The sequence below is a fragment of the Dendrobium catenatum genome, unplaced genomic scaffold (genome assembly GCF_001605985.2).
Source record: "Dendrobium catenatum unplaced genomic scaffold, ASM160598v2 fragScaff_scaffold_847, whole genome shotgun sequence".
NCBI lineage: Eukaryota > Viridiplantae > Streptophyta > Magnoliopsida > Asparagales > Orchidaceae > Dendrobium > Dendrobium catenatum.
The window spans coordinates 6762194-6774651 of NW_021319309.1; positions in this window are offsets into that span (position 1 = coordinate 6762194).

Here is a 12458-nt window from a genome sequence, read left to right on the forward strand (position 1 = left end):
AGACCTACTGCAGCTGTTTAAACACCTACTAATTTATTTGCAGCGGTTTAGAAACCGCTGTATTTGCGTTCGCTGCAAAGGCTTATTGCCACTCCAGTACAGTAATTTTTTTTATTTAGGGTGGGCGTTTGCCCACCCTTAAGAGAGCGTGGATCGGCCGTAGGATTACAACACTGTTTATAATTATCTTTAGCAGCGGTTTGAAAACTGCTGATATAAATGACTGCGGAAACATCAAATTTTTAGTAGTGATGTCCGAAGTAATATTCATTTATCTTAATCTCTAATTAAATAATGATTTATAAGATTAATTAATTAATCATTAATTCGGCATTTTCTTAAGGAAAAAAAAAAGCAAGCATAAAAAAAAATTTTTCTTTGAGAATGTTTTGGGAAACCACCGTTGCTTAGCTTGGTTGGTGGTTGAGTACGGTTGGGAACCCCGATTCCCCTCAAGTGGCAGCGCCTGTTAACCAACTACGGGATAGAAAGTTTTTGGGATGGGTGCCTCTTCTAGGTCGATCGAAGATTAATCACATCGTTAAGCACCCTTTCGGAGATGATAGCAATTAGACACCCTATTTAAAAAAAAAAAAGAATGTTTTGGCAAATCTAGCTATGATCAGATGGGAAGATTTTTTTTCTTCTTCAGGCAGGAAGCCACTCCTCCATCCGCTAAAAAACAATTCAAAGGATAGTCGACTTGGACTAAATTTTTTATTGCGATGCATTTATTGCTAGGTAGAGGACATAGATGTCAAGTTCTTAAGCCTGAGCGCACATGAGACAGAATCTTTTTTGGTAGAGCAAAACAAACACCCAGAATTAATACAGTTGAAATTTCAAAGTTCGACGAGGTCTTCTAGAAACTTAGCAGGCCCCACATGCCCGCCACCACAAGAATATCTTCTAGAAGCATTATTACCTGTCCGTTTCGCTTTTTTTCGCTACAAATTGAGATAGATGTAACAGGTGGTTTAGATTCAGTGGTTAATCAAAAGGTTTCAGATTTAGGTCTTAGATTTAAATCTTATCTATGTAATATGCGTTGTGAGTTTGTCTTAATTAACTTAATTATCTAAAAATGATAATTAAATTATTTTAAAGATGTTTTTAATTCAATATACATATTTTAATTATTTAAGGAAAAAATATTATGAATATTGAATAGTGCTATATCATTAATGCATGACTTCATTGACTCCATATTCACAAGCAATATATTTTGCATAATAATATTTTAATTTTATAGGAATTATCATGCTTTTATTATTTTTTTTTATTATTTTTATAAGTTGAACGTCCAACTTCACCCATCAAAGATTTTAAATTTATTTTTGATTATAGCGCTAAACAAATGATAATAAATATTATATTATTTTTAGATGAAATTTTAAAATTTTTAGGGATGTTAAATTTATTGAATAAGGCACTTGCCAAAGAAACTATGAACAAGATCCACCTATTATATACTTCGGCTTGAAAGTGAGGTTGTTAAATCTTGTTGAACTGCCCTAGGCACATCAGAGGGGGATTGAATTGGTTATTTTTTAAAAAAAATCTCAATGAAATCTTTTTTATTATGTAAACAAATCACAAATGAAACCGGAAGAACTTATTAATAAAAAATTTTAATTTTATTATTTTCAATTTTCGTAATAAATATTAATGACAATATATTTTTCAATAAGAATCAAACCAATCACAACTTGATAAACAACACAGAGATTTGAAATAATAGCATATGTGTAAGAAAATAAAAATGCATGAAAAATAAAAGTACAAAAAATAAAGTAGAACGAGCACACAAGATGTTATAGTGGTGCGGTCAAAACTTGACATACGTCAACTCCTCAGAGTACTCCTCTCCTAGCAGGGGCGGAACCCCTTGGTAGTTAGGGGGGGGAATTGCCCCCCCCTCAAATTTTTTTTTTTTAAATTGATTATATGATTTTTTAAGTAATTTATCTCTTTTCATTCATTTTTTAGTCTTTATTACAAGGGTTTTTAGCCAATTGCCCGCCTTAAAAAAATTTAAAATACTATGGTCTTTAGGTAATTGCCCCTAACAAATAGTAAAGAGAATTCATCATTGAATTCATAAAATATTTTTCGAACCAAAATTTGTTCCAGGGGCGCTGCCCCCTTGGACCCCCGACATATATGCCTTATAAGTTTGCCCCCCCCTAAAATTTTGGGCTGGTTCCGCTCCTATCTCCTAGTATTGCATTAAACTTTTCATGACTCATTTATCCCCCACAATAATGTGGAGAAGCTCTTACATAATCTCTTCCACCAATCTAGTGTGATAGAGTACTAGAATCTTTTCACCCTCATGATGAGATAGAGTATCTTGAATATTTCTCACACTCCTGGTGAAGGCAGAGAACTTTAGAATCCTTTTTTATCCACCTGGTGAAGGCTGAGAATATTAAAGTTTTTTTCACCCTCCTATTGAAGGCAACAAACCTCATAATCCTTTTTTTGATCGACCTAGTAAAGGTAGAGAACCTCGAACCACTTTCACCTTTTTTGGTGCAGTCGATTAGTTGGGCCCTTATAATCCAAAGGAGATTTCTTCCCAAAACTTTCCTCAAGAAAAACCTCAATGTATGGAAGAACTCAAGTGCAAGTTCATCGGAGAAACTATGTGAAACTCCCTCTCACACTCCCATGAATACCACAAGGATCTTCTCTCTCACATACAAACTTCCCCATTTCTCTTCCAAGCTCTAGGCTATCTCTTCAATCTTTCTCTGAGAAGAAAAAAAACTCAATGATTGCCAAAAAGACTCTTATAAAGTCTAATGAAAGTTTTAAATACAATGCTTAAAAAAATCTAAAATTTCAATTTTGTCGTTTCAGATCATACAGTACGATTGTGGATCGTATAGTAGGATTAGCTTAATTTATCCAATTAGTCATGTACGATGCGTAGGGGTCCAGAACGATTAGTTCAATTTCTTAAACGGATTGTCTAGTACGAGATCATGATCGTACAATACAATCAGTTCAATTAAATAGGATTTCGGTCCGATACGATTGGTGGAGATTAAATATAATCATGGGAGAAAATCGAGTCATACAATACGATTAAGGACATTGTACATTACGATCCTAATGATAAATTAATCTTGATTCGATTGCCTAATTACATAATGAGATTATGCAAAATTTATTGATATCGAACAGTACGATGCATATTTTATAGTACAATGATTTAATATTTAGAATTTTAAAATATTTTCTAATTTGGGATTGGCGACAGAAAACTAATTTTCTACTTATCATCCTGTATGATGTGAATTATACAATACGATTAGTTCTAATTTTAATTAATTCAACTTCTTTCTTAATTAATTCCTATTCTACTTAGATCTTACAGTATAATCTTCACAGAAATCAGATTACTCCATTTTCTTTCCGATGTGTGTGCACACGGTTGCCAAGTTGACATATGCCTTTTACATGACTCATGACTCAAGAAATATAAGAATTAAATAAATGAAAATACTAACTCTTAAAAGCACCAATCCTATACTACCCAATCTTGAGCTCTCATCCTTTGATAGCGCTTGGTGTTTTCATAACATGAAATGTTAGTATATACAAAAAATATATACACGATAATAAATCATTGGAGAAAACAAATACAATATGCAATAATTTTTGTTGTCATCAAAACATAAGTTCTGTCTCCCGGATTCCAACACGACTTGCATTAAATTCTAGAAGGAAAGATTTATTTATTTATTTTTGAGTTCCAATACCTTTTTTTAGAGATTTTCATACACATAATTTAAAACTTCTCAATTTTCATACATAACAAACACCTCGTATTTACTTATTTAACACCTAACAATTTTTAATTGATCAAAGATATCACTCCACTTACCCACCTTAATCCTGCATCTTGAATCAATCCCAAGTGCGAGCATGCTCTCTTACTTGCTATGCAAATATGACATGCCTTTGTGCACACTTTTTTAAAGCATCTTTGCTCCTCCCCCAACAAATGCAATCTCTCCCTTTATCTCGAGTGTCATGATACTCACAATTAGGGTTTTAAACTAGCAAGTACACTCAATGAACCAGTCAATACTAGTTCATATATTGATCATTGACGGTATTTTATTTATATAATTGAGCTAGCTTGAACAAAATTTTAAAAAGCATGTCATATAAGTGAATAAGTTTAAATAGTGATTCACTTGATTATGTATGCTCACAAACATCTCGTTTGTTATGATAAAATGCTCATATCATCATGATGACCTAAAAAAATATAATTATTTAGACCGGATTAAATCTCAATTTTGACTCTAAATTAATAAAAATAATAATTAATGAGCTTGAGCAAATGTAGTGCATATGAATAAAAATTAATTATAGTTAAATTTGAAAATAGGCATAAATAAAATCCAGTAGTAAACTTTTTTGCTTGTTGAGTAATATTAGCATGGGCGGATGCAGCATGGGGGCACTGGGGGCACGTGCCCCCACTGACTGTATTAGTAATTTCTAATTAAGTATATTTTTTACTCATTTATTACATATTAAATTAAAATAGTACTATTAGATTTATTTTTTCATCCCAAATCGCAATCCCGCCTTCTATTTTTAACGCATCAAACGGATGACCTTCCGTCTTCGGCTCTTCGCGAAAGCCCGAACGCACGTTCTGCTTTTCATTCGTGAAACGGATGAGTCGGACGACCTCCGTCTTTTGCTCTTGGGGAAGTCCTAATACTTGAAATCTTCGTGGAAGGCTACGCATACCGCACAGATGGAAGCCGAAGTCTTGAACCAGAAGCCAGGAAGTCCGATGACCTCCTCTACTCACTGGCCGACCAATGAGTAGTTACGCGATGCCTGAAGCCCCACCGACTCCTGGAGTTTTTATTGCTGGATTGTCACAAAATGAAGGGACTATTTGTAAAACCCTTAAAAAGCTGATTTTTTTAGTGCAGTTCGTCTGTACGAACTGGATTTAGTACTGGACGAACTAAAGAAATTCGTGAAGAAATCTGTCATTTTCGTCTGTACGAACCTGGAGCGTCGGGACGATCCGTCAGTACGAAATTTGTCCAGAGAGCAAGTCGCCCGAGACGAATTTTAATTTCGTCTGTACAAAATTTGTCCAGAGAACACATCGTACCAGGACGAATTTTGGATCATAACATAGATGAAAATAATATTTCCTTCTTGTCTTTACTTCTTCTTGTCTGTTAGTATCAGTCGATCTAAGTTCTCTTAGAAGAACTCTTCTACATGGTATCAGAAAAGGTCCGATTCCGATTCCGACGAAATCCATCACGAAATCGGACGGGATCACCGTTCCAAACACAAGGAAGTCGTTTAGGTATTTAGAATTCGGAGAGCAGTGAAGGCAAATCCAAGGTGTGCAATTTTTATTTGTTTCTCGATTTTTTTTCATTCATCAATCATTTGTTAATTTGTTAAGCAACCGATTTTGCTCTTATATAGTTATATCAAAATTAGCACTATTTAATGTCATAATTTCAAAAAATTTTAAAACAATTCTTGAGAAAAGTATATCTATTATTTGAGAAAACTCTTGTGTTTGCTCATTTATTTAGGCTCTGTTAAGGTTGAAGGAATTGAAAGAGAAAATGAAAATGTGTGAGTAAAATAATTGAATTGAATTTAGGCTTCGTTTAGCACGTCTTTTTTAATGTTTCTTAAATCAGCTTTCTAGTATAAAAATTTAACAAAAAAAACCCCGCTAATGCATGTCTAAAGCCCGGATGAAAAAGGTTGAGAAATTTTTTTTTATTTCAATGATTTGTGCCCCCACATCAAAAAAATTCTGGCTCCGCCCCTGATTATATTAGATAAAGAATTTATATTTATTACAAAATATTATATATTATAAATAATACACATACGGATGCAACTTAATATATAATAAATCTATCAATATTCATGGCATGAGGTTACCGGTTGACCTACATTGTTCCAATCATGGTTCAGTTTTGGGCCTAAATTTCCAACCTAATAATTTGGGCTTTTTATAAATATCTAAATGTCATGCATCTGATATGATTTGAACCGGTAAAGTTAAATAATAAATAATTATGAAGTCTATTCGGCTTAGAATAAAGGCAAACATAAAGTCATATGCGAGAGGAAGACTTATCGCAATAGAAGGAATAATGGTAGAATAGGATAGAATAAGCATATCCATATTCTCGCATAATAGGAATGATAGGAGAGGCCGATTAGAATAAGTTAAAAATAGAATTTATATATCATCAAAAATTAATCATGATGGTAACGAATCTAAAGATCAAATTAAGTTGAAAACTTCCAAAATTAAATTTGGGACCATTCGATCTCTGATTTTTGCAAACTTATAGTTGAATTGAATGTCTCAAAAAAATGAACCCAATGACACCAAATTCGACCCAATTCGAACTCAAATGTGTCTAAATCGAAGACCCAAAGTGCATTTGTAAGGTTCAAATCACAAATGGGATGACCAAATGGTTTTCAAACGTGACATGCTAATAGTCGAATTGAGGGTCTCGACGAGAAGAAACCATCGAGCCTAAGATCGCCGGATTTTGACATCATTAAGACCCTCGAATATTTGTCAGATGGTCCATGATCAAAAGAGTTGATATCGGTTGTCCATTCAAAACACTTATAGCATGCCCTGAATCTTTTCCCTATTTACTTGTCATGTCACTCCCAAAAAATATAAATAAACCTCTCATTCTCATTGAGGGGGGAGGAAGTAGGGGGACCAAGCAAGGAAGACGAGGAAGAAAAGAAGAGGGAGAAGAAGAGAAATCTCATATCCCTCTTGCCACCAAGCTCCTCCTCGACCACCACCTGACCACCGACTGTCGTCGGACTATCGCAGTACTTTCACCCGAACACCAACTTCTGTCAAACTTCTGCCCATCCACCAACAATTGTTGGACTTACATCCATCCACCAATTATCGTCGTATTTCCTCTTGACAACGGTTGCCCAACTACGATCTTTCCTACATTTGTCGCTCACCGACTATAGTCCTTTTGACCTCTGTCTTCTAATAACAATCTTTCTGACCTTCGTCAATCACCGATTACGGCCCTTCCAACCTTTGTCACCCGATAGCGATCTTTCTGACCTTCAACAATCCCCGATTATGGTCCTTCCGACCTCCATCGTCTAACAACAGTCCTTCCCACCTTCGTCGCCAGATAACGATCCTTTTGACCTCTGTCGCTTGGCGACTACTATCCTTTCAACCTCCATTGCCAAACTACGGCCTTTCCGACCTCCATCACCTACCGACTACTCTTCTTCCGACATTCATTGCCAAATAACGATCTTTCTGGCCTACATCATTTGCCGATTAAGGTTCTTGTCTGATAACTATCTTTCTGATCTAAATCGTTTGATGCCCCAAAATTTAAATTGGAAGAATTATTCATTTTTCCTTTAAATAAATAATAACAAGAGCTAACTAATAACATCTATCAATAATAAACAAAAATAGATTCTATAATTTAAAACATCAATATACACATCTGTATTCATTCCCAAAATATTATATACACTACTCATGATCTACACAAAGAAATAAAACATAAAGAATTTTGATTACCCTCACACTCATGCGCCTCTGTCCTAATTAACCTGAAATCATTTAATCACATATAATGAGCTTAAAAATGCCAACAGATCGTCAAAGCCCACAACTGAATTTAAAGCACGATAAATGAGCAATATGTATGTCAACAATTAAACTATGGCTGTTACATTCATATGATCATTGAATCAGTGTAGAAACGATAAAATTCACACATAATAGTAGAATCTATAAATAGTAAAACACTACATTATAGAAGTAAATAAAGCAGTAAACCACTATGAGTATCAAATCTATAAAGCAATCGTCGTATCTATAATACCAATCATTAAAAAAATCAGATAAAATATCAAATCAAAATACCAGTAAAGACAATCAAATCAAATCATATATGAATGTACACATGCTATACAGACGATCCATATCACATGCTCAATATATCACATGCATAATATCAGTACAGTGAATTAGTAATATCAAATAGTATCAGTATATATATCAGTTGTGAGACCTCGTTCCCTTACTGTTCCTCTCTGGCTTGGATTTTCCTCCCAGAATCATCCGGGACGATAGTGAGATCGGCCAGGCCGATCTGCACTGTTCAAAATATCGTCCTGAAACAAGTTATGGGAACAGTACCGTGCTTTGATTTCAGTTGTAGGCTTTGGTGACCTGCTGGGCTTTGTAAGCTCATTATATGTGGTTAAAATTTTCAGGTCCGAGCAAGGCAACTGGAATGGAGTTCGATCAGAATGTCAGACGAATCCTTTCACTATTGATTCTGGGGTATCACATCAGTAACAGTAGCAATTCATAGCATGAGTAGTAGAATAATACAATAATAATAAATCTGTGCATTACCATGTAATGCACTCTATATGATGTATATTTGTTACACAAAGACATGACCTTCCCCCCAAGAAAGGGTCTCGTTTGTAATCGATTGCAAACACTAGTTGATTCATTCAAACTGAGCCAAGCCTCATGGTTTTTTCCCCCTTTTTAGAAGTTTTCACGTAAAATTATGGTGTCCCTCATGAACTCTACACCCTTTTCTTTTATCTGATTGTGTGTTGGATCTTTATACAAAGTTAAGACATTAAACTTTATATTTCTCTATAGTCGTGAATATTTAAGGGTGCGACAATGATAATATGAATACATGCCAGATTCAATATCAAGCATGAAAAATGACATCATGTGCAATAATTTGTTCTTTATAATTCTATTTCTAATGAGATAAATAACTACTAATAAATAAATATAAATAATTACTAATAAATAAATAAATGTGTGCCAACCTTCACGTTTGTGCTCATGATTTTAAAACCAAGTTGTATATGTATAACAATTTTCTTTTCCATTGCTCATTTGGTGCACAAATAAAAAATATGATTGATATGACTCCAAAAAAAATTAAATAATCTTCATGAATCTTGAGGTAATATTTGAAACATAAACTTTTGAAATTAAATTAATGATCATCTAAACTCCAAAGTTGACATGTTTATAGTGAAATCTAGAAGCACGACGAGACAAATATGATGAGCCTAAGATCACTATATTTCTACTTTATTAAGTTAGTTAAACGCTGAAAAAAATACTTCATGATCAAAGGAATCAATATAGACCATATATATCATGATCGTCCAACTATGATTCTTTGACCTCAATCCCCCAACTATAATCCTTCTGTTCTCTGACACTCAACTATGATCCTTCAACTATCGCCGCCCGACTACGATCTTCTGACCTCGTTCGACTATGACAAAAAAGCTACAATAAGTTTACAGTGCTATTAACACTTGCGTACTATTGAGTTTGCCCGAACAAGACTCAACTAATAGGATAGGATTATAGGAACTTCAGGGAGAAGAAACCTTAAATAATTAAACATTATTTGTCCATATTCCCCATCTCATTCGAGTTGCAATAAATATTTCTTTCGGTAGTTAATGAAAGGATCAAATAGTTGAATAAGATTTTCATTTAATTATTAAATCTCGTTGGTGGCAAAATGGCGTGGATTTGAACACGGCGCATTAAGCTCTGAGATTTCTCCAGCAACCCTTTGAATTTTAAGCATTAAAAATTGAGCCACTTGCATTATACTTATAATATAAACCCCTAACGTGGTTTTATAGTCGACTTCATCATCACATGTGGGACCAAATCCGCATCCACATTGCTTTGTACGTCGCGAGAAATATGCTCCAAAATATATTTCTAAATCACCAACAATTCTCACTTTATTTAACTGCCCCTAAATTATTAAATATTGTGCGACATCAGATCTCGGAACAGTCGAGGCTTTAATTATATTTAAGGAATATTTGGTAGGCTACCACGCCTCGTTGAGGGCCAAAGCTCATATATATTTAGGATATGAAAGTTACATATAAGTTATATAAAAAAAATCAGACCTCAAACAAGTTAAGAAGAGGACCAATCAAAAACTTATACCTCCCAAAAAAGAATCAAAATAGAAGAGGAAACAAAGCAAGGAAGCGACCAAAATAGAGGCAAAAGCTAAAAAAATATGACTCAGATTGTTAATCAAGCACATAAATCAACATAGAGCCAACATGTCCGGCCAGAGTTCCCTTGGTTGCCCGCAAGGCCATCCAATGAGAGGATTAGCAGCTGCCATCATTGTCTTGCAACAAAACCAGCCGATCCACAGCCCCAAGTTGCCAGCTACCCCGCCTGATTTAGTTGAAGTTGGTAGGCGAGCTCGATTGGGAACTCTCAACCCATGGTCTACTTTTCTCTCATGGGGCGAGACTTTGTAAATGAGAAGAAAATAACTGTGGCCCTGCACCTGTGAGGTTGATTGCTGGTATGCTCACCGAGGGATTAGTTACACTGCCACGCGCCTTCTTTTGGGGGTGGCAGCGGGTAGATACCCCGTTTCAAAAGAAAAAAAATGTTTTGTTGGTGATATATCATCAAAAATTATCTTGATTGGGCACAAATCTCGAGGTAAAAATGAAATTGAAAATTTCAAAATTTAAATCGTAAACCATATGAACTCCGATTTCAGCAAACTTATAGTTGAGCTGAACATATCGAAAATATGAACCCAACAACACCAAATTCAACGTGATACGAGCTCAAATAGGTCCAAATCAAATACCCGATGTGCATTTGGAAGGTTCAATTCATAATTTGAATTGCCAAATAGTTTTCAAATGTGACTTGCTTATAGTCGAATCGAGCGACTTGACGAGATGAATCCAACGAGCCCAAGATCATCAAATTCCAATATTATTAAGACATTCAAATGCCCAGTAACCGGTCTACGATTAAGGGATTCAACACCGGCTGTACATTCAAACCACTCCCAATTTACCCTTGATTTTCCTCATATTTATTGATCATGTCACTCTCATAAATTTATAAATAGACCTCTCATTTCTAATTAGAGGACAAGAAGAGAAGAGAAGAAAGAAAATAAGCAAGAAGAGGAGAGAATGAAGCAAGAGAGCTCTCTTGCCACCAGACACGTCCTCAACCACCGCATGACTTCCACCCGGTAGTTGATCGACGCCGTAGTTCTGCCCGACCACCAACTAACACTGAAGTTCTGCCCAGTCGCCGACTAACGCCAGAGTTTTGCCCAACAATCAATTAACGTCATATTTCTGCCATATTGTCAATGGAAGCTCGCGACCACCAAACGTCGCCAGATTTCCGATCTCCGTTTGTAACTGGATTTCAACCCGATGGTTGATTATTGTAAATTGATCGTCCTTGATTTTGGGAACAAGTGAGTCACTTGTAATCAATTCAAACACTACTATAATATTTTTCAGATAGACATGGCCCCGTGTTTTTTTTTTTTTTTTCCTTTTTCAGGATTTTCGACGTAAAAATCTTGATTTTCATTTATCTTCTATTTGTGTGCTAGATATTCGTACAACACTGAGACGAAAAATTTTAACTCTATCTCCGCTTATATTTCAGCCCGCAACCGTTGGCTAAAAAGAATTACAGTGTAAAAATAAACGGGTGATTTATTAAATGGGAAAATGTTTTGGCTTGGAAAACAAAATTGGATGTGTCATGATTTGCTTCGTGAATCCACGTTGGAAGGTTATAAATTTAATTGGAGAGAATGACAGTATTTATTCAAGTAGCTATTGTTTCTCATTAATAATATTATTTATTAAGTTTTGATTTTTATTTAAACAATTTACTAATTTAGAGACGACCGTTGCCACTAACAATTGACGTGGTGACAATAACTCCTAAGCAGGCACTATATGATTTTGTAAAACAAATATAGTATTTTTCAGCTATAGTTTTATTGCTAAAATTAATTAAGCCAATAGTATCTTTTATAAACAATTTCGTCCATTACAGTTCTGTTTAAATTATACAATTCTATTTGAGATGATTATGATTTCATTTTTGACAAATTTCTTATTATTTTTTTTAAGCTGTTTTCTAGTATAACAATTTATTTCATGCTTTAGAAAACTATAAGATAATTATCCCAAATCAAGTCTAAAGTTTAGTTTTGAATAACTTTTGATCATTACTTTTTCACTACTTTCATTAAATTTTTGTACTAAAATTTAATTTTGAAAGCAATAAAAAAGCCATCTCAAATAAAACAATTTCTCATTTATTTTATCAAAATTTTATTACCTTAAATTGAGTTAAATGTTATCACTTTTTAGATTATTTTATTTCTGATATATTAAACTTTTAATGATCTCAATATATATATATATATTTTAATGCCTAGCACCGCAACACTCCCACACCTAGCCGCCACAACACTGCATATAAAACAACAATGCACTGTTGCGTCAAATTATTTTCAAAAATTTCAGAGAGCTCAGCA